This window comes from Corvus hawaiiensis, chromosome 4, assembly GCF_020740725.1.
Source record: "Corvus hawaiiensis isolate bCorHaw1 chromosome 4, bCorHaw1.pri.cur, whole genome shotgun sequence".
Lineage (NCBI taxonomy): Eukaryota > Metazoa > Chordata > Aves > Passeriformes > Corvidae > Corvus > Corvus hawaiiensis.
Window position 1 is genome coordinate 20943989 of NC_063216.1, and position 19480 is coordinate 20963468.

General features: G+C 42.4%; 1 protein-coding gene across 1 annotated transcript in view; it reads left to right on the plus strand.

The window, feature by feature from the left end:
- Nucleotides 1-329: 329 nt before the first annotated feature.
- PTN (pleiotrophin) overlaps nt 330-19480 on the plus strand; it is a 77648-nt gene continuing 58497 nt past the window's right edge. The window contains exon 1 of the mRNA XM_048300846.1: nt 330-645. The gene's annotated coding sequence lies outside the window, so the exon portion shown is untranslated. The remainder of the gene's footprint in view (nt 646-19480) is intronic.

Below are 19480 nucleotides of genomic sequence, written 5' to 3' on the forward strand. Positions count from 1 at the left end.
TGTACCTGCGGTGGCAGCTGAACCCCGCACCTGCCGGGGTGTAGGGCGAGGCGCATCTCCCTGCCCTCGGTTCGCCCTCTCCCTGGGTGATGAAGAGGAGGGCAAGCTGCCTGGGCTAACAAGCCCGATAGGAGTCCTTGGGCTGGCTTCGCACCGCCCCACCGGGCTCTCCCCGGTGCGCTCCTCCCGCGGGAGCTGCGGCCGAGCCCCAGAGGAGCGGAGAGGAGCGGCCCCGTCCCACCCCCCGCCCAGCCCAGCCCAGCCCAGCCCCGCGGCGGGGGCGAGGCTGCCCCGCGGGTGACCCGCCCGGCGGGCGCGGCCCCTCCGCATCACACGAGGGGGCAGCGCGGCCGCTCGCTCTGCCCCGGCGCCCGCCTGCCTTCCCTCCTCTCGCCGCCTCGCCGCAGCCCGGGCTCCGCCGAGTCAAAGCGCGGATCAGGTTCCCTGCCTCCAGTATAAAAATCGCGGCGAGAAACCTCCGGCGGGAGAGAGAGCCGCGGCGCGGGCGGAGCGTGAGGCGGCGGCCGGCGAGCCCGTCCGTGGGGAAGCGCGGGGACGCGCGGCGGCAGAACCAGCCGCTGCTCACCGGGGACGGTCGCGGCTCGCCCCTTTCAGCTGCGGGAGAAGAGCTTTTTGCCGCCCGAAGTAAGTCCGAGGCAGCGGCGGGTGCCTCCAGCGCTTGTTCCCCCGGGGCAGGGTGGGAAGCGCTTCCCCTCGTCCCTGCCGTGGCTGCGGGACACTTGCCCTAGCAGGGCTCCGCAGAGGGTGGCCGGCCAGAGGTGCCGTGGGGCTGGGTGGCAGCAGGGGGGCACCTGAGGGGCGCACCTGAGCCCCCGGAGACCCCTGGCCGAGGGGCAGGCGGGGGAGAGGTCTGGGAGTTCCCGGGAGCAGGAACGGGACCGCGCTTTGCCGGGTGCGGAGCGCTGCCGCGGCGGCGGCGCTTCGGTCCCTGGGAGCGTTTAAATGCCCGTGCAGGGCGAGAGGGACAGGGGTGGCGATGGGTGACGTGACCCAGCGGAGAAGGGAGGCAGGAGCACTCGGTCAGGTCCGTTTCGAGACGACAGAAGGGCAGCGAAGTGACCCCAGAGCGGCCAACAGTTTCCCTGTGCCAGGAATGTCCCGGCTGAGACTCGGGAGTTTAAATTGTACCTTCAGACTGAGCGCTTCGGCTGATCTTTTTCTTGGGACTTTGTCTTCTTATCCCTAGTTTACTTTTGGTGAAACAACTAAATCCAGCAAGTGCTGATAGATCTATGTAAAACTGCCGTCGTTAGTTGGTGTCTTCTCCTTCCTCAGGAGGGATAGGTTGGGGGAAAATCTGAGTTAACAACGGTGAAGACACAGTCTCCTGTTTGTTGAACCTATGTTATTCTGCAAATGTTCCATGGTCTCCAACCTTGGCGCTTCGAACTCCTTACCCTCCTTTCTTCTCTCCTTTTTAAAAGTACAACTTTTCATAGGAGAGAGGTAGTATTCATTCTTCGGGAGCTTATGTGCTCCTCTTACATCTTCCAGTTGGCTGTCACAGCTCTCTTCCACACCGCCAGTGGCTTTGCCTTGATGGTGAATGTCTACTGCACTTTAACTTAGTGGTACCCTCGGGAGCTGGCTTCTAGGATGTACACCCGAGAGACTGGTAGGGGAAATGTTTGTGACGAGTTAGATCTTCCTCTGTGACATAACCCTGCAGCTATGGGTAGTGGTGTTTTAACTGGATCCTGTTTGCTTGAAATGACTTGTATTATGGTAGAGGAGCGCTTTACCTGTGGCTCATCACCTCTTGAGTTGATGTCCTTTCCTTGTTTTCCCTTTGGGCACTGATTGTTTTTGGGCTTTTAGCAAAGCTCAACTTTTTGGACAAGAAACAGACTGTGTGTGCAACTGACTGTATTAGGCAGAAGGAGGGAAGGGATGAAGAGAGAAAAAGAGAAGGAAAATAAAAATTGTTACAAAGAAATACTCGGGTTTTTAGGTGTTCTGAGCAGTGTTCTTGAGCTGATTACAAAACAAATTTAATGTTTCTCTGTGTTTGTTTTGTTTGTTTCGATTTCCTCCCTCCCTGCAAAGGTATAAGAATTAAAAAAAAAAGAAGTCTGAACTTTTGATCATGAGAAATAGTTTGAAAGGAAAAAGGAACCAGTGTATTTGTGACAAAATTTGTTAATTTGCCGTAAGAATTAAAATTTGGAAGTGCATGGAGACGTACTTCATTGGACCAAAAAAACCCAAAACCCCCATGACTGACACCAAAAAGCAGAAAAAAAAATTCCTTCTGCATAATTTAGCAACTTTTGCTAGAGAGAATGAAAGTGAAGATTTAATATACTCTTGTCTCCAGGCTAAGCTAAACTCTTCAGTGATTTTTTAATGTATGAAGCTTTGGGTGAAACTGAAGGACAGAAACTCGCCGACTTTGCTCCCGAGCCAGCTCTTGGGTGGGGAAAAAGAGAAGCCAGCAACAAATCTTTCTTTCACAAATGGTAAATATTCGTTCATAGTGTAGAAGTGGCCTAAGAAAAACAGGTTTTTTGCAATTATCCAGATGTCTATCCCTAGTTATTTGAGATGCAGTCTGTGGCTGATGCATCCCTTGCCAGCAGAAGGTTTGTCTTACTATAGTATTACAAAACATAGTGCTGCTATCCCAGTACCATATGCCTGAGCTCTACGCTCATACTGACGCTGGGGACACTTTGGAGGCTTATCTTATTCCTGACACAGTTGCACTGATGGATGTGTTGTGTAGATTAATCTTTCTGCCATGAATGTGAATATTATTACTTAGCAAACTTCCAGCAGTCATTGCTCCAGCAAGGTAGTTCCTTGACATATCCTCTATTTCTTCTTGATCATTTTGGGAATGGTTGTTCTTGAGTCCTCACATAACAATTAAAAATAATCCTTTACAGGAGCTCTGAAAATGCACTCATTTAACTCATGGTATTTTTATTTCTCTGTGTGTTGGGTTATTTTGTCAAGGAAAATACAATTTATCTAGTGTTACGGTATAACAAGTGTTTTAGTGTAAGACCAGGGCATTGGGGATGGAACTGGCATGGCTCATTGCTTCTGCTCTGTTCAGGCCCCCTCATTACCTACATTCCCAACTGTGGTGTTTTCTGTGGGAATTGGTCTTTAACAATGTATGCTTTGCTTCGATATTTACAACCTCTTGCTGATCAGTGTATCAAAAGCATTTTCATTTAGAGGATGCATTTCAGGACTTTAATTGAGGAAATCTCTTTGTTTCAAGGCTCCATAATAAACCTTACAAAATGCTGTCTTTGAACGAACTAGGTCACTGTAACGCGTGCACACATAGAGTGATTCTCATCTGCTTAGGGTAGCCGACACTCGCTTGAGCCCTGTCCCTGGTGAGCTTGTCCCTGATTTATCCTTCTTGGACTGGCTTGTTCACAGGGAGCTTATGCTGAAAATTCACTGCTGGAGGTCATTCTCCATTCTTGGCATCTCTGGCAGCCTTAAGCTTAAATTGCAGCCTCGTTTTCTATCCAATCAATACCACTCTTATGTCGCTGAGTTTCCATGGTGCCCCCAATCTTCTGTCTACATATTGATGTCTGACAGCAGGAATAGCATTCTGTGTCGCTATATATACTTACTAAACCTGTCAAAACTATTTAGGGTCTGTCGCACTAATTTATATCCATATCCTGATATTATTTGTATCTGTTGAGCTTTGACTGATGGAACTTGCTGCACTAAGGAATCAGCCCCAACAATGCACTCCAGGGATGGCTCAAGGGATGGATGTTTTGAGAAAGGGGAAAAAGACTCTCTTCTGGAGTAGCTGGGGTAGTCTAGAATCCTTTGAGCACAATAGAGTCATTTTGAAAACATCCAAGTCTCAATGGCTCCAAGTTAATGCTTTGGAAATCATTCTTCATTGTGCTGCTCTGAATGCACAGAGGGTCCTCTCCAATGGAGCTGTGGAGAGGAAAATAGAAAAGTGGGCATTGTCAAGTGCTCAATGTGTATTTGAGGGGAGTTGGGGGAAATTTGAGTCAGTTGTCTGACATCAATTTCTTCAGCAGAAGCACTGTGAAAAAATGGAATTAAAGGAGCCAGCAACGTCTTCTGTAATGTGGATGTTTTTGTTTTACTACAGTAAGCCACAGAGCAGTCGTTGCGTAAGAAATGGTACGGCGGTGTCTCTGTGGACTGACAGCAGCAGTGAGGCCCGATGAGGAAAGGCAAATCTTCTGTGTATCACTAAATTTCAGGGCACTGACTACTTGTTACTCATGTCAACAGTATTAGGCACTAAATAAAGACCATATAGATTTTTAGAAAATTTAAATATGCTTTGCATACCATTGGTTTTAGATTGAACAGAAGTGGTTATCAGCAAAGAAACTCTTTAATCCCACTACCTTTAACATGAGCTTGATCCAACCCATGAAGTAGGAGCGGGCAGTCAGTATGGAATTCGCTACTTAATATTTTGCTTGTTCTGAGTTGCCAGAAGAACTGATCTTGGGATGCCAAGTTTGTCAGTACTTTTCAGACCCTCTTCAGGCTCCTACAGTTTTTTTCCCTAGTGAAAAGCAAGGATCTTCAAGACTTAAAAGGACCTGTTGCAGGTGGTGGCATTAAAGTAGTTCAGTTTGTTTTCAGCAGTGGTTCACCTTATCATGGTGGAAAGGGTCAGTAGAACTTCAGCTAACAAGACACTCTCTTGGCCGATATGTCTCACCTTCTTTTATTCCAAGGAACAGAATCACTATGCCATTTAAAATATCTGGCTCTACCTTCTGCAGCGGCACTGTGATGATTTTCTCATTTTTTAACTTTTTTATTTCCTTCCTTGTCTATATGTGTGGGAGTGACTTTCTAAAAACTGCAGTCGTCTTGCAGACTGCTTTTTCATGTCTTTCAGGCTGAAGATTGAGAGAACACAGCTGTAGGCAGTTTGATGGGAGATGAGAAGGGGGAATGGGAATGTGATAAAGAGCAAGCTGTATTCCTGATAAAGCCACCGGGGTATTTTCACCCTCGCCATCCCTCCACGCCAAAAAGCCCTTCCTTGCCTTCCCAGAATGGCACATTCTGGTTTCAGTGGGGATGACCTCTGGAGGTGAGGAGTTGAGCTAAAACTATGTCTGAGGCAAAATCCAATTCATTAAGTACAGTACATTAAGAAAAATGTATTAATGTATCATTTTGGGCCTTAGAAGCACATTACTTGGCAAGTGCCACTGATTGCATGGCAGCTGCAGCAGAGGACTAAAGACTTTTAGAGCAGAAGAGCATTACGGGAGTTGGGTATTTTCTGATAAAAATAGTCTTTGAAAAGAAATAGTGCATGGGGCTCCAGCACACTGCCATTTAGTAAACTACAAAGTTCAGTTTTAAACTGGGCCTTTCTCCTTTGAGGCCTGCCAGCACTATTTCAGAGCTCATTAAATGTTTCACGAGAGCATTATAAAAATCTTCCTTCCTCATTAGTTTCTACACAGTTTCAGCATAGCTTGGACCTTGTAAACATCCCCTATTTAGTTGTGGATGAAACTCGTCAAATGGCTGTGGGGAAGGAAGAGAAAGAGGAGAAACTCTTTAATACCCTAGTCTAAATCCTTGTTTTGACACTGGTCTACAGGTAGCTAACCACATAAATGAAACAGAATTTTGCCATCTTCAATCAATATTTTTGGAGTAATTCCCTATCCATACAAAAACTCTCCCCTCAAGAGTAAAACCAGACAGAACAATTGGGAGGGAAGATGAGTCTGGATGGGCTCTGCTTTCCTTCTGAAAGCCTCATCTACACACCTGGGGTGATGCTCAGATATTTTAGGGAGACTGGTCCAGCTGAGTGGAGGCAGGACAGGACTATGAGGTAGAGGTAGGCTGATTCTCAGGCTTGGGTGCAAAGTTGGTCTTGGTCTTACGAGCTCATTAAGGCACAGAGACAACTCTGCTGTTGTCTTCATCATCTGACTTTGCTAATTGCATCTACCTGTTGCTTTTTCTGTCCCTAAGGATTAAAAAGGCAAAAAACCAGATAATTTGACTCCATGAGTGCATAGGAATTCCTTTTGTGTTGACACAAACAGTAAATAGATATGTATCTGTGGAAGCCAGAGTGTCCCTGCACAGAAATAACTGAACTAACTTCTCAGATTCAGTTCCAGTGGATATCATGCACAAAACCTGTTTTGTTCTCATGTTTTTGTTTTTGTTTTTTTTTTTTTTTGTTCTCCTCAGAGCCGTGTGAACAGCGGCATTAGTTTCATAACCAACTAAAGATGATATGACTCCTGCATTTAAGGCTTCCTTGTTTCTACAGGATCACTAGAACAACAGATCCATTTATGTATTTATTTATTTTTTTAGCTCTACTCCTCACACATCATGTATCTCGAAGTGCAAAGGAGCCTTAGTAGTGCAATGCAAATGTATGCACCCATCTGTAGCCAGCAACAGAAGGCTCACAGTCTGTAGCATCTTTTCCTCTGTGATAGGAGCATCCAGAATGAGCTTAATACATTGTGTAAGGGTATTTCTTATAGCAAAAACTTTGTATTTAAAGATAACTATTTTAGGTATGCTTTTTGTTTTTTAGCAGGTTTACAGCATGTGAGCAACAGTGGGAAGAGTAACATTGTCTAAAAATGCCCATTTTAACATTTCTGTAATGTTCATTTAGTCACTTTGTCAGGTGGTAAAGGCTGGATCTCTTAAGGAAAGTCTATGGTCTTTGAAAGTAAAATAGGAAGTGATATAGAAATAGCCTTGGTAGAAAGATGGCATTTTTGATATGGTGGTGTCTGTGCAGTGGTGCTACAAAGTTACAGCTTGCTTTCAGACAACCCAGCTTCTTCCATTTCAGTATTTAGTTCTTTTTCAGCTCACTAGAAATAATATTCTTCCTGTCTAGCGGAGATTAATATTTAACCAGGCACACATCCTCCAAACATTATTCAGGCAAAGTTGATGCTTCAGCAAGAGCTTCATCAGAATAAGGAATATATCATTCAGTCTAAGATTTAGAAAGAGTAACTCCTCCTTTGTTTTGGTAAAAAATTCTTCAAAATAAGACACAAATGAGCTATAATGCTGCAAAATGGTTGTGACTTCTTGCACTTGCAGCAGAATCTCATTGATTTCATTGAAAGTGCCTTTGGAGTGAAGTTATCTTTTAGTAAATGAAAGATAAATCAAGAGATTGTCCTGATAGTCTGCCTTAATTCTGGTAGAAAAACACTTTGTTCCTTTAGCTCAAACAATAAAAATTACATGTTTAAAAGTAGCCTCCCCACCCCATGACATTAAACAGAAATAATTTGAAATTCTTTTTCTGCTCAGGATGGTTTCACCTGGAAAACCAGTCTTTTACTGTAGGGACTTAGCTTGTTTTTTGGTGCTGAAAAGCCCCTGAGATGCCGTGGTTGCTTCCCAATAGCTTGTGCCACCTGAGTGCCTGGTTGTTTGCTTGGATTGCTGCCTTCCCAGAGGCCAGAAAGATGTTTTCCTTTGTGCAAGAGTCACTTGCTTTTATTAGAAGCCTGTCTGGCTGCAGCTGATATGCAGTAGGGACGGGTGGATGGAAAAAATCTACTAACCAACAGATAGGATTTTCAGCTGTCTTCCAAAAATGCTGCAAGCTTTGATTCAGGAACTTCATGTAATTTCACTTACTAAATCCTCACTTTGCTAAGCTGTCCCTTCAGCCCGTGTTTCTTGTCCGATTTGCGCGTTGTCAGATGCTTTTGCTAATCTCTGTGGTTGATGTTTGCTTAAGTGATTATTTGGCAGCAGCGTGTGAGCAGGCGTGTGTGTGTGATTGCTGTTGGCACGGCAGTTGGTACGAGATGGCATTAGCATACTTGTTCCGTGCTCTGGGCCTCCTCCACTTCTAGGCTTGTTTATGCAGCAGAAGGCCAAAAAAATCCCCCACAAACCAAACCAAAAACCCCTGCAAACCAAACCAGAAACCCATGTGCAAGCTGGTTATGCTACGGTGATCCTCTGGCCGGTTTGTCCAGAGATCTGCAGAGTTCAGAGGAGCCTGAAGGTTGCTCTCATTTTCCTTCTAGTACTAATTCCAAACAGACCATCCACCAGCAGAGGATTTATAAAGAGCTGCAGGGATTATGGGCTGCCTAAGTAGGGGTATCTACATTGAATCTAGTCTTTGCTGTGCTTGCAAATACCATGGGAACTGTGTTTATGGGGTGGTAAAGAAGAAAAGGCAAGCTCCTCTCCCTTCACGTTCGCTAGCTCAAGAGGCTGTCATTAAATGGGACATGGGTTTTAGTTTGTTTTGGACTCATTAATATTGAGTGGTCACTGGGATTATAGGTGTATGGGTTTTAAGAGGTGCTGTTCTCTTCCTTCCATCACTTCTAATTTGAGCTATAATCTTTGCATGTCTCGTGCATTGTTGGAACATCTTTATGGGCCCTGAGTTACCTTGCTGAGAACATTGGGATTTACTTAGACAAAGTAAGTGTAAAAGTGTGTGTGAAGTCTTTGCTTGATCGTGCAAACTTAATTTATAACTGTAACATAATTAGTGGAAATAAAACTCTGATGACACAGTATGGGTTCAGGTCCATGCCGTTTGTGAGTCGGTGGGGATGAAAGCTCTTGTGATAAGTTTTACAGTGATACTTTTACCATGGGGCCTTTGACAGCTTCACTTGGTATTTTTCTGGACACTTGTTTAAGCATGAACTGCTCTTGTATTAATTTTTTTTTGTGAAGTCAAGCTAATGATGAGCTGGGTTTCTCCTCCACTTTCCAATGTAAACTGCTTCTGTTAGTCCATGTTAAGAACCATAACTTTTCGAGGCAGAATCTGGGCCGTGCGTAACCACTGGCTGAACCTGTCCCTGAATGACAGTCTGGTGCTGTGAAGGTTCTGGGTTTATCCTGATGAGAGGTGGAGGCTGCCATCTTCCTGCTGGGATCAACCCCTGGTTTTGTCTCTGAAGGGAGAAATCTCTGGGCTTAACATCTGAAATGTTTTATAAAGTTGGCTGAAAGCAGAAATGTAGGAGAGAGGGCAACATTTTCTCTCTCTGTTCATAACTACCTGCAAAATTGGTCATATTTTCATGATGGAAAAAAAATCTGAAGTTCAAAAAGGGATGGGAATGTGAGAAGTGTGTGAACTTCTGTTCTTACTCATAGTATTGATCCAGAAAAGTTATTTTGAAGCTGCTTTCAAAAATACAGGCATTTCCAGTATTTTGCAACTGAGTTAACATTTACAAGCACCTTTTCTTACGTGGTGCTACAGTGTCCTACATGGTCCTGGCCTTTCTTTGGCTGCTTCTCTGTGCCCAAATACAGCACCTCTGTACTAATTTTCCCAAAGGGTGAGAGATTTTGAGAATAGCTGTAGGTTGAATACGGCCACACAAGACAAGGGCTTGAAAAATAAAGGTGGCATCTGACAGCATCTGCTTTGTTCATTTAATTGCTATGTACTATATTTTAGTTTGAATTATTTATGGCTATGTCTGAAAGTCCTTTAAATAAGAGCCCCTCTTTCTGTGCTAACCACAACCATAGAGGTTGAGTGGGTATGGCAGGCGTGTGTTTTTATAGAGAAAAAGAGAGACATGTATAGAGACTTTACCCTGACATCAGGCTTTACACACATACCAAAGGCAAGTCTCTGCTTGGAGAAACTTTCAGAACTGTAGGAATGTATAGCAAAAATGTGTTAGATAACTTTAGACTTACTAATTGTGCAACATGTACTGTAAATGACAAGTTCACATCTTTATGCATTGACACTTTCAGCATATGCAATAAGGCTCTGATTCCAGTTGGGATTTTACCAACTGAGATTTCTCAAGTAATTGTGGGTGGGAATTTCTTGTCTTATTTAAACTGCAACAAACAAAAAACTCAGAGCAGGAGAAGTCTGTGAAGTGTAAATTATCTGTCTTAAGTCAAGAAAAATTGAGGTTGAAATATTTAATCTAAGGCTTATCGAAATGGAAATTTCTGAGTTACTGAATCCATGATTTCTGTTCCAGGTCAGTGGAATTCTACTTTGTATCTGAACATTTTCAGCACTTAATGGGCATTGAGAGAATGGAAACAAGAACTTAGCCTACATATGAGATAGACACACTGGCTACAGTAGACCCTTCATGATGCCCTGTGGTGTCCAGCTGGTGCTGTTCATTAGGGCATTTTTATGATCATGATGTCTCATAAATAAGTGCTGTAGAATACAGCAGTGGGGAATGAGGAGCATTTTCTCTAATTTATCCTTTCCTGATCAGCTTAAAATTTTCTTCAAAGCATACCTTTGAGAATTAAAATCCAAGCGTAGTTATAAACATTTTAAATAGTTGCAATAATTATAAGTTATTATCAAGTTGTCTATTACAACTGTTTACAATTATTTTGTAAATAATTTGTAATTGTTATTTACAATTATTACTACTATTATTGTAGAATTGAACAAAAATACAAACTTGATTTCATTTTTTTCCCCAAAACTTCTGCATGTCCTTTTCAGTTGCCTCACAGGACATGGTGTTTTGAATATTTTTTTCCTTTTTTCTTTATTTTTATTCTCCCCATATAATCATAACTTCTGTTGCAAAAGATATTTTAGCCTTTGATCAGTGCCCTTAGGAGAGAATAAGCATGGTTTTCACTGCCTGATGCAAAGCATGATTGGTATGAAATGAAAGGGATATTTTTCTAATCTCATTTATATCAAGTTTAAAAACTATATTCTAGGCCTAAATACTTTTTGGAGTAGCAGAACTTCCAAGCTGTAGCTGCTGATCCCAGGTGAACTGTGATTTCCTTGCTCAGATTCAGGTCCCAGTTTTGCTGCCTTGCAGAGCATAACCATTGAAGACAGAAAGTGCTTCTGTAGCAGCAGCTGGGTCAGTCTGTGAATTAGGCCTAGGTTTTCCCTGGGCATGGATCATGCTCTGTGGGCAGCAGCCCAACTCTACATGATGTGAAAGTGGATGGAAGAGCATAGGTCAAGTTCTCTAAAACCAGGCTTATGCGGGCTCCTTAAAACTCTTTGCAAATATTGTTCATCTTCCTTAGCTTTAAATGTGGACAGATCTGAAAGAGATTTCCCCCTGAACAGATAAGCCACAAGCAATCCGTTCTGGTTTTGAAGATGTATTTTCATTACTCTGACTAGCTGAGGTTTCCTGAATCTTAATTTTGAATTCATTTGTCTATAATGCCCTTATTTTCATAACCTCAACTTGTCTTTGCTTTAATCTCTCTTCTATTTAAATAGTGCAGTAGGTCACCTTTCATAAATATTGCACATTCTCTCATGTTTCTCATTTTCAGTAGCCTTTTACGGCCCCATGCCTAGTTCTAAATCAACAGAATATTTCAGTTTCTTTATTTCTAAGCGTGCTCACAATTCATGCCCTTATTCTAGCAATCACATTTAGCTGAAATTTAACCCAGCATTCTATAATTATGTTATAATTTCCACAGTCAAACATTTTCTTTCATATTACAGTTTAAACTTTTAGAAGTGCTGTTCCAAAGTTTTGTCTACTCTGGAATGACTCTTTTGCTAGGCACAGGGATGTGACATCATCTGTCTCCAGAACTTTTTTGATGTCTTGGAGTTAGTTCAGTAGTTGCTGGTGTACAGTGATATGAAAGCAGATATATGACTTCACTATGTCTGTGGTGGATTTTATCTGGTATTTGTGCTGTCCAGTTGCCTGGGTAGTTGTGAGGACAAGTTGGTTAACACCACATTATATGGGCACTGTGTTTTGTGGCCTTGTTTTCCATTCTTTCTTTCAGATGCTTCACAAATGCCTTCTGCAACACTGATCCTGAGCAGTACTTGGGGTGCTAAAACATCTCCCTTTTGTACGAAAAAAAATACTATTTTTCTTATCCTGAGAGTCTCTGTTCCTTGGCTGATATTTAAAGAGTGACAGGACCTTTCTTCTTGTCCCAAGATGACAAAGCTCTCCTAACAAAGTCTTCGAAAATCTGAACAATTTACACGTAGTGAAAAATAGCCAGGATATGTTTTTAAAGCCTTTTTGTTAGGTTAATGAGGCATGATTTATCGTTGCGAAAAATGTGCTTTTTTAGACTTCTCTAGTTTGTGGGGCTCCTGGTTCAGGCTAGCTGGTTCACACTTGCCTTTAACTGACTTTTCTCAGCTCTGGAAATGCAGTGTAGTGCAATCAAATTTCTCGAGTAGTTTCTTTTTTTTTCATTGGCTTTATTTTATTTCCCCTAACTCTGTCTGGCAGTTCTGCCTCCAGTTCTTTACCTGTGTAACCCTGGGGTTTGTGTCTCCCTTCCCTGCTTTGAAGTGAAAACTGAAGGTGAGGAGCCATTTAACTTCTGTGCAGTCTCTCTTTCTGCCCTCACTGACTTTGTGTCAGGAGAGTCTGCAGGACCCACTGGTTCTTCTGGAGTTCCAGCTTCCCATGTGCTTAGGGAATGCCTTATTACTTGTCACTGTCTATTTGCTTCCTTGTTCTTCAGCTGTGCTCTTGGACCTCTTAATCTCCATTTTACATCTCACCTGCCAAAGTTGTTCTCTCCTATTAGTTTCACTTGGGCTGCATTTCCATTTCCTTTCTCTTAAAGACATTCTGTCAGTGAATAAATTCTTAAACTACATTTGCGAAGTAATTTTGTTTTCTTTTTTCCCTGACTGACCAGAAGTATCATCAGTGATTGCACTTTGGCATCATTTCAGATTATCTGTGCTCATTCTTGGCATGCTTTTTGAAAGGACAGCTCTCAGGGAACAGAAAGAAGCGACTCCCACACTGTGATTTTTAAAACCTGGTTCCCTTAGAACTGGTAGCCTCCCGGTCATACACCATAATCAGGCTGTAACTTTGGTGTGAAAATTTCAAATGACTGTGAGAGAATTCTGTGTTTACATCCTGTGGAGATGTATCTGAACTGTCGCAGCCCTCACTTTGGAAATTGCTCTAGAAGTGGCCCTACCTAATTCCTTAATAAATTCTTTTTCATTGTTTGGGACTTACTCCTTGTAGATTTTCCTTTTGCAGTCTTCAAACTAACTGCCACCATGTGAATTGGTTACACTGACAAGAAATCGTTTATAAAAATTACTGCACTTTCACCTTTACTGAAAATGGTAATGTCGTCATTAGATCACCAACTATTTCACTTTGATCAGCCTTGGTCTGAATTGGAGACTTGTATATTATCATCCTCAAGACTGTAGCTGAGAATTTCTCCCCTTCTGTACCTCCCTGCGAGGAAAGCCTGAAAAGTCCTATTTGTCCTTCTGACTACTTCTTCCTTAGCTGGTATGTGTGCAATATTGTATATTTTTACCTTTTAGAGGAATTCTCTCTAAGCGTTTTATCTAAAAGCCTGATCCAAAGTATCTGAAGTCCACCAAAGTAACTAAATAAATACGTAAAAAAAAAAAATGTATATACGTATATAGGCTCATTGTGATTTAGACTGGCTGTATAATTTAACAATTTGTATGCTCCTGCCTTTTTGCTAACATTTGGGCTAACTCTGCTCCAGGAAACTGTTCGTGATGTTAGAAATGTGAGCTAATTGCACCCATGTACATCTAATTTGTTGCCCTGATGCTTTTCAGCTGTCGTAAATGGACAATTATTTTAAAACAAATATGTTGTCAGAAGTGAAATATCCTGTGAAAACTACCCATCTGCCCTTAAGTCTTAACTGTGTTCAGTTCATCTGATGCTGTCTTAGTCTCCCTGCATCTCACAGAAAATGATTTTAATATTAACTTCTCATAGTAACACGCTTCTAAAATGTCTTTCATTTAACTCCTAGAATTATTTGTATTATTTTCAAAACTGCTGTTTATTCTGCCCTCTTCATCCCCTTTGTGATTCCTGTTAGGGAAAATCAAGACTTAGTAAGTCAAGGTTGAGGGTACTTTAATGCTATTACCTTTTAAATATGGAATCCCAAAGCAACTCTTTTTTTGAAAGGGAGGAAGCTTTTGTTTCAGCTTTCATTTTGGAGCTATGCTGCATGCTCAGCAGTGGTGGGGAGGGCAGGGCTTGGATATCTGCCACTGTGCTTGCTCCTCAGCAGAAGGTCATGTGCAACCCTTTCCCCAGGTTGCACTCTTGTGCACAGATGGAGTGAGGGAGATGGGACAGTAGTGTCTTATCACTAGCTGATGTCACAACAAACAGTCTCAAAACATCTCTGTGCATCTTTCTTTTCTGTTTTAATGCATGCCAGCATCTTTTTAGCAGGAGAAAATCAACTTATGCAAACATATGCCACGAGGAGGAAAGGAAGGCTATTTCATCAGGAAGTATGAAATGGGCTTGTCTTTAACAGTTGGTTTTCTCTCTTTGTGCTAATGGAACAAGATTTATAACAGTGATTAGAAATCACAAAGGTCACCCAAGCCATTTTAAATTCATATCTTTAGAGAAAAGCATCTGTAAAGAAATATATGAAGAGGAAAGAGGCAATTGTGAGCCTGAGCTAGGCAGTGCTGACATGTTCTTCCTTTTCATCAAACTGGTACGTGCAAGTTAGGTGCATTGCCACTTGTCAGCCCTGCCTCTCAACATTTCCATATAAGCCTGTTAACTGGATTGGGCTGGACTTAAGAAAGAGCTCATTCCTAATCTTGGTGAGCTCAAGTGGCTTTTATGGAGGGTGCTGTGCATGGGCACAAGGGCTGAGTGTTCCTTGCCATCATGCGAGTCACTACACGTGTTACAGGTTTTGCTGTGACACACACAGCACCAGGAGTGGCAGAAGCCAAGTGAGCCTGCAGATAACCTCCTTCTTCTAATGATGGAGCTTTTTGCCTACCACGCCTCTGAGTGTAGCGAATGAAGGTGTGACAAGTAGCTTTTATTTAAAGTCAATCGTTGTTTAGGTGGGACTTGAGAAAAAACATGCCTGGTTTGAATGGTGCTCCGCTGTGCAAAGGCTTTGGAAATGAAATAACTTGACCTTTCTTAATAGCACACCTGTGTTTGACATCCAGCTGCTAATGCCACTGGGCTGAGCTGCACAGTTAGAGGATTTCTGGGGGAGGGAAGAGTTTAAGTATGCTGATCAGAGCTCAGTGGAAATGTTTTTGTCATATGACAGGGAGAAACGAGGACTGCCAGCCTCCTGGGACTGGAGTGAGCCTTCACCTTGGTCCAGTGGGTCTATGGGATTCTCTGCAATGGAGAGAGTTTTTCACAGTAAAATGGAGCACACTGTCCTTTGGAGTTTATAAAATGTGCACACACAAAATTTGGAAATGTTGTATGATAGCAGGAGGTGGTCTAACAGCAGTTTCCATATGCTGCCAAGAATGCTAAGTGTTCATCTTTTAACCCAGTCACTCCAGGACAGCCGAGCTCTCGTTGTGGTCTGTATGGGTGGTTTGGTGCACAGGGACTAACCTAGTTACTGTGTGCTTTCAGTTATGACTCATTTTGGAGTGAGAATTTCTAAGTGAGAATTGGATGTAGTGGCTAAAATGTGCTTGGCCCCATTTGGTGTTACTTCAGCATCTGCCTCTTTGGAGGCTGGGTTGGTTTGGAGCTGGGGAGGCTCCTGAAAGAGGCAGAGACCTCTCAAAACATTTGACTTTGTGATTCCTGGAACATCTACCATAGCTGTAAAGGCAGATGAAGGTGGTGTCCAAGAAAGAACCAAAGGGGATTAATTGCAGGGTGCTCTAAACCTGAGGAGGGAACTTTGATATGCTATGACAAACCTAGGCAGGACATGCTGGGAAGTTCCTGGCCCTAACATTGATTGGAAAACAAGCTGCATTGTCGTGCTCTTAGAGCCTTTTCCCAGGGCCAGGCTTGGGACAGCTGTTGGGATGGTGGGGTGGGAAAAAGGGCTCCCACACTGTGAGGAGCAGTGGATGCTGCATAGTGATTAAGAAATGGTAGGAGTACAGGGACACTGAGGACTGCGGTAGCAATGCATCCTTTTTTTTATTCATCCTTGTGGCTAGAACAGGACTGTGAATACTGAGGAGGTGCTGTAGGATAAGACACATGTTTTTATGGAAGACTAAGGGCAAGAGAAATGAAACAATGCAGTGTGAAATGCTTTGGCAGAGTTGTGTGTAGGAAGATTCCATTTCGCTTGTCTGCAGCAAACTTGGGGTAGTTAATAGTATTGAATGCGGGTTTTGTTTTTTTTTTTTTTTGAGGTTTTCTTTTCCTCTCTTTTAAGCAATGTATTTACCATGTAAAGGAAAACAAAATGTTATTCATGTATATAGTACCTTCCAGGGAATTGGGAGGAGCCCAGGGCAGTTTTCAGTTGACACAGATTTATTTATTCCTGGCTGAAAAATCAGTTCCTGAGATGCTGTGGGATGGTCCCCAAGCAGGTGTGTGATTGGGCTTTCATGAACTTCCAGCTTCTTGTGTCATACTGTCCATTCAGAAGATCTCAGGACATTTTTAAAAGCTGGTCATGATCTGGGCCCACTTCTGATTGTTGTCTCCCATTCTGTTTGCTGTTCTAATTACTTTCAACTTGCAGTGCCTGAGCATTGAAGATAAATCCCATCACAAATTGTGTGGAGTCTCTGGATCTTTTACTGCATACAGAATTGAGGCTTTCTCTTGCTCTTCACTGGGAAAAAGGAGAAAAAAATCTATTCCTGAAAACATACTGGGTTAAAAAGACAAGAGATGAAATAAATACACCTTATGGTCCCTTGGATGTAAGGACAAGTGGGTGTACTATCAGACTGCAAGGGAGATCAGAGGCAGAGCTCCTTCAAAGACTGTTCTCCAGGCATGAGCTGCCTGGTCTGAAAGTTTGCAGACTCTTTGAGGAGGTTGATGTTATGGTGCTCCTCAGAAGCCTGAGTGTTAAACAGCATCCTTTTCCCATTTTCCAGTCACACGGCTGCATAAGATAAAAGCTTCATCGAACTCCTAAACCTTGGATCAGTCTTGCAAAATCCAGCCAGCCATTGTGAGTGGGGTTAATTCACACCGTCGCCACAGAAGACAAAATGGATCTTTGAAACAAATGTGGTGGTGGGGGTAAACCCATCAATCATGTGAATGCTGCTTTACAGTAATTCACAACTGCGGCTTTTCTCTTGAGCAAGGGCTGGCCGAGTCCGATCAATCCCTTGGCTCTCAAATAGGTCTCAGCAGGCACTAGCTTGCTCCTTGTGGGTTTGTATGTACATGAAAGCCCACTTTATATTAACTCTGTGGAATAGTATTTTTCCCTCTCTCTAAACCCCTTAGCACTAATTCAGTGTAATTATACTCATTGAATACGGTGCTGACAGCCCCACTCCTCCCCCTTTCCTGTCAGGATATTTGCCTAAAAATCGCCAGATGAAGAAAATCCAAAACAATGATGGGATTCTTTGTTCTGGCCTTCCACATAGGTTTTTATTATTTTAATGTAACCCGATGGTCATACTTTCAAGTATTTTCTTTAAAGACTGAAGATACATTTTAATTCTTTTTCTTTTAAAAATTAATGAAGAATTAGACTTTAGTCTATAAGGAAAATGTTAAATATTGCAAAAGTCATTACTAACTGAGCACTGGAGTAATTATTAACAGTCTGAGGCTGCCGAGGACCTCTTTCTACCTTTTTGGGAAGAGGGAAAGACATCAGGAGAAGGCGGGGAGCCTCTTTCCACCTGTTCCTTTTTGAGTTTGTTTGTGTCTTAGGGTTGGGTGACATTTTCCCTGTCGTGTGTCAATGCTGAAAATAATGATGCAAGTGTCTTAGCACAGCATGTTTTGGTCCTTACTATCTCCATATGTATGAATGAAACTTATATAGTGGAAATACCTGGAAAGCAGTGATTAGAAAGGATTTTAGGAGGTCATAGGAAGCAGGAATTGGCAGATGAGCTCTGGAGAAAAGTCTAAAACCAAATCTTAGGTATAAGCCAGAGAGGGCCAGACCAGGGTGATGATGGTGATGATAGAGACACCAGGATAAGGCATCCTGTGTTGGTGTCAACATTTTCAAAAGATGCAAAAAAAAAAAAAAGAAAGGGAAGGAAAAACTCTCCAGCAAACTTGTGTCTGGAGAAAGTTTGCTCTGTGGCTTAAAGAGCTTAGTCTGCCTGACAAACTCAAGAAGAACAGATAACCACATTATAAATATCTCCTAGGGAAGAAAAATTACAAGTACTGAAGGCCTCTCTAACTTGCTGGGAAAAGCTATGATAAGAAAAATTCAATTACAAACTAATTTACTATATTACAGTGTTGATGGTGGGAGGCAGGATGATAATCTCACAAAAGCTTTCCTTAGAAGGCAGTGGATCCTTCATCTTACAAAGTGTAAATGGCAAATGTGGAGTTGTGGATACCAGAAGATTGCTACAAGGAACTAACTTGGGGCTTTTGCATAAGGACATCCATTTTGTCTTGACAGAAGAGTTTTTCTCAGCTTCTCAGAGGTGAAATGCGGTCAGGTCAGGGAAGCAGAAGCTTGCGTTTTAAAAGATAGCAAATGTGTCCTGCTTTTACAAGTAATTGAGTTCCCTTTTTAACTGTAATATGCAAATACTGTAATTTAGGTGCCAGTTTGCTTCCTACAAAGGCTGTGGCATGTTGCAAGTCACACCTCTTGTGTTGCCCTTTATCATATCAATTTGTAACTTGGCTCCTGTAAACCTAGTAAAATAGAGTCAAACATCATGTGAGAAACAGAGGGAACAGAGAAACATGCATTATAGAAACTAAAAGGGCCCTTTTGGGAGGTTATTTACCATCAAAATAGGGAGTTGCTTACTCTTTCCTTTCTAAGCATATTTTTGTTGTTGGTTGTTTTTTCTGTTTTCTTTCTTTTTCTCCTGCTTACCTTTCCTTTGTGGAATGCTAGCTAAGTGCATGCTTTCCTTTCCAATCAAGAGAGATTTTCTTGTTAGCAGACAGGCAGGCCACAGCCCTTATTCCTGAAGCCCTGGTCCTTGGGTACAAAAGGTCTCCATCCAAGCATTGTCTTCCTGTTTTCAAGTCTCACCTGTATGAAGCCTCTTAGAAAGGTGAATCTGAATGAAGAAAAACATGCATTTTTGAGATAGGTAGACCGTTTTTAGGTGGGGTGGAGGAGATGTCAGTATTATAGGCTTCCTTTGCTCATGGGAGCACAACATGCTTTTCTAGTCATGTGGATAAGCCAGTTCTGTTTCCAGAATCAAGGGAAATGCTGATTTTCCTCTCATTGAGAAGAACGAAGAAGCTTAGCAGCTTTGAACTCTTAGTTCAATTTGAGCACTGGCTATAGCTATAATAAATTGCTGGCTTTATTTAAGAAGATTCTGAAACATCAAATACCAAACAGGATTTTCCCAAATGGGAAAATTTGTTTGTTCCTCTCTCTGAGAATATGGAACTGTGCCAGTCCTTAAATTGTGTAATATGACTTGGGTGGGGAGGACAGGGGGCAAGAAAGCAGAAGTTGTAAGCCTGTGATGTGGAAGGTGGTTATAGTCTACATCAGTTTCACAGACCTTAGAGCAGCCCCT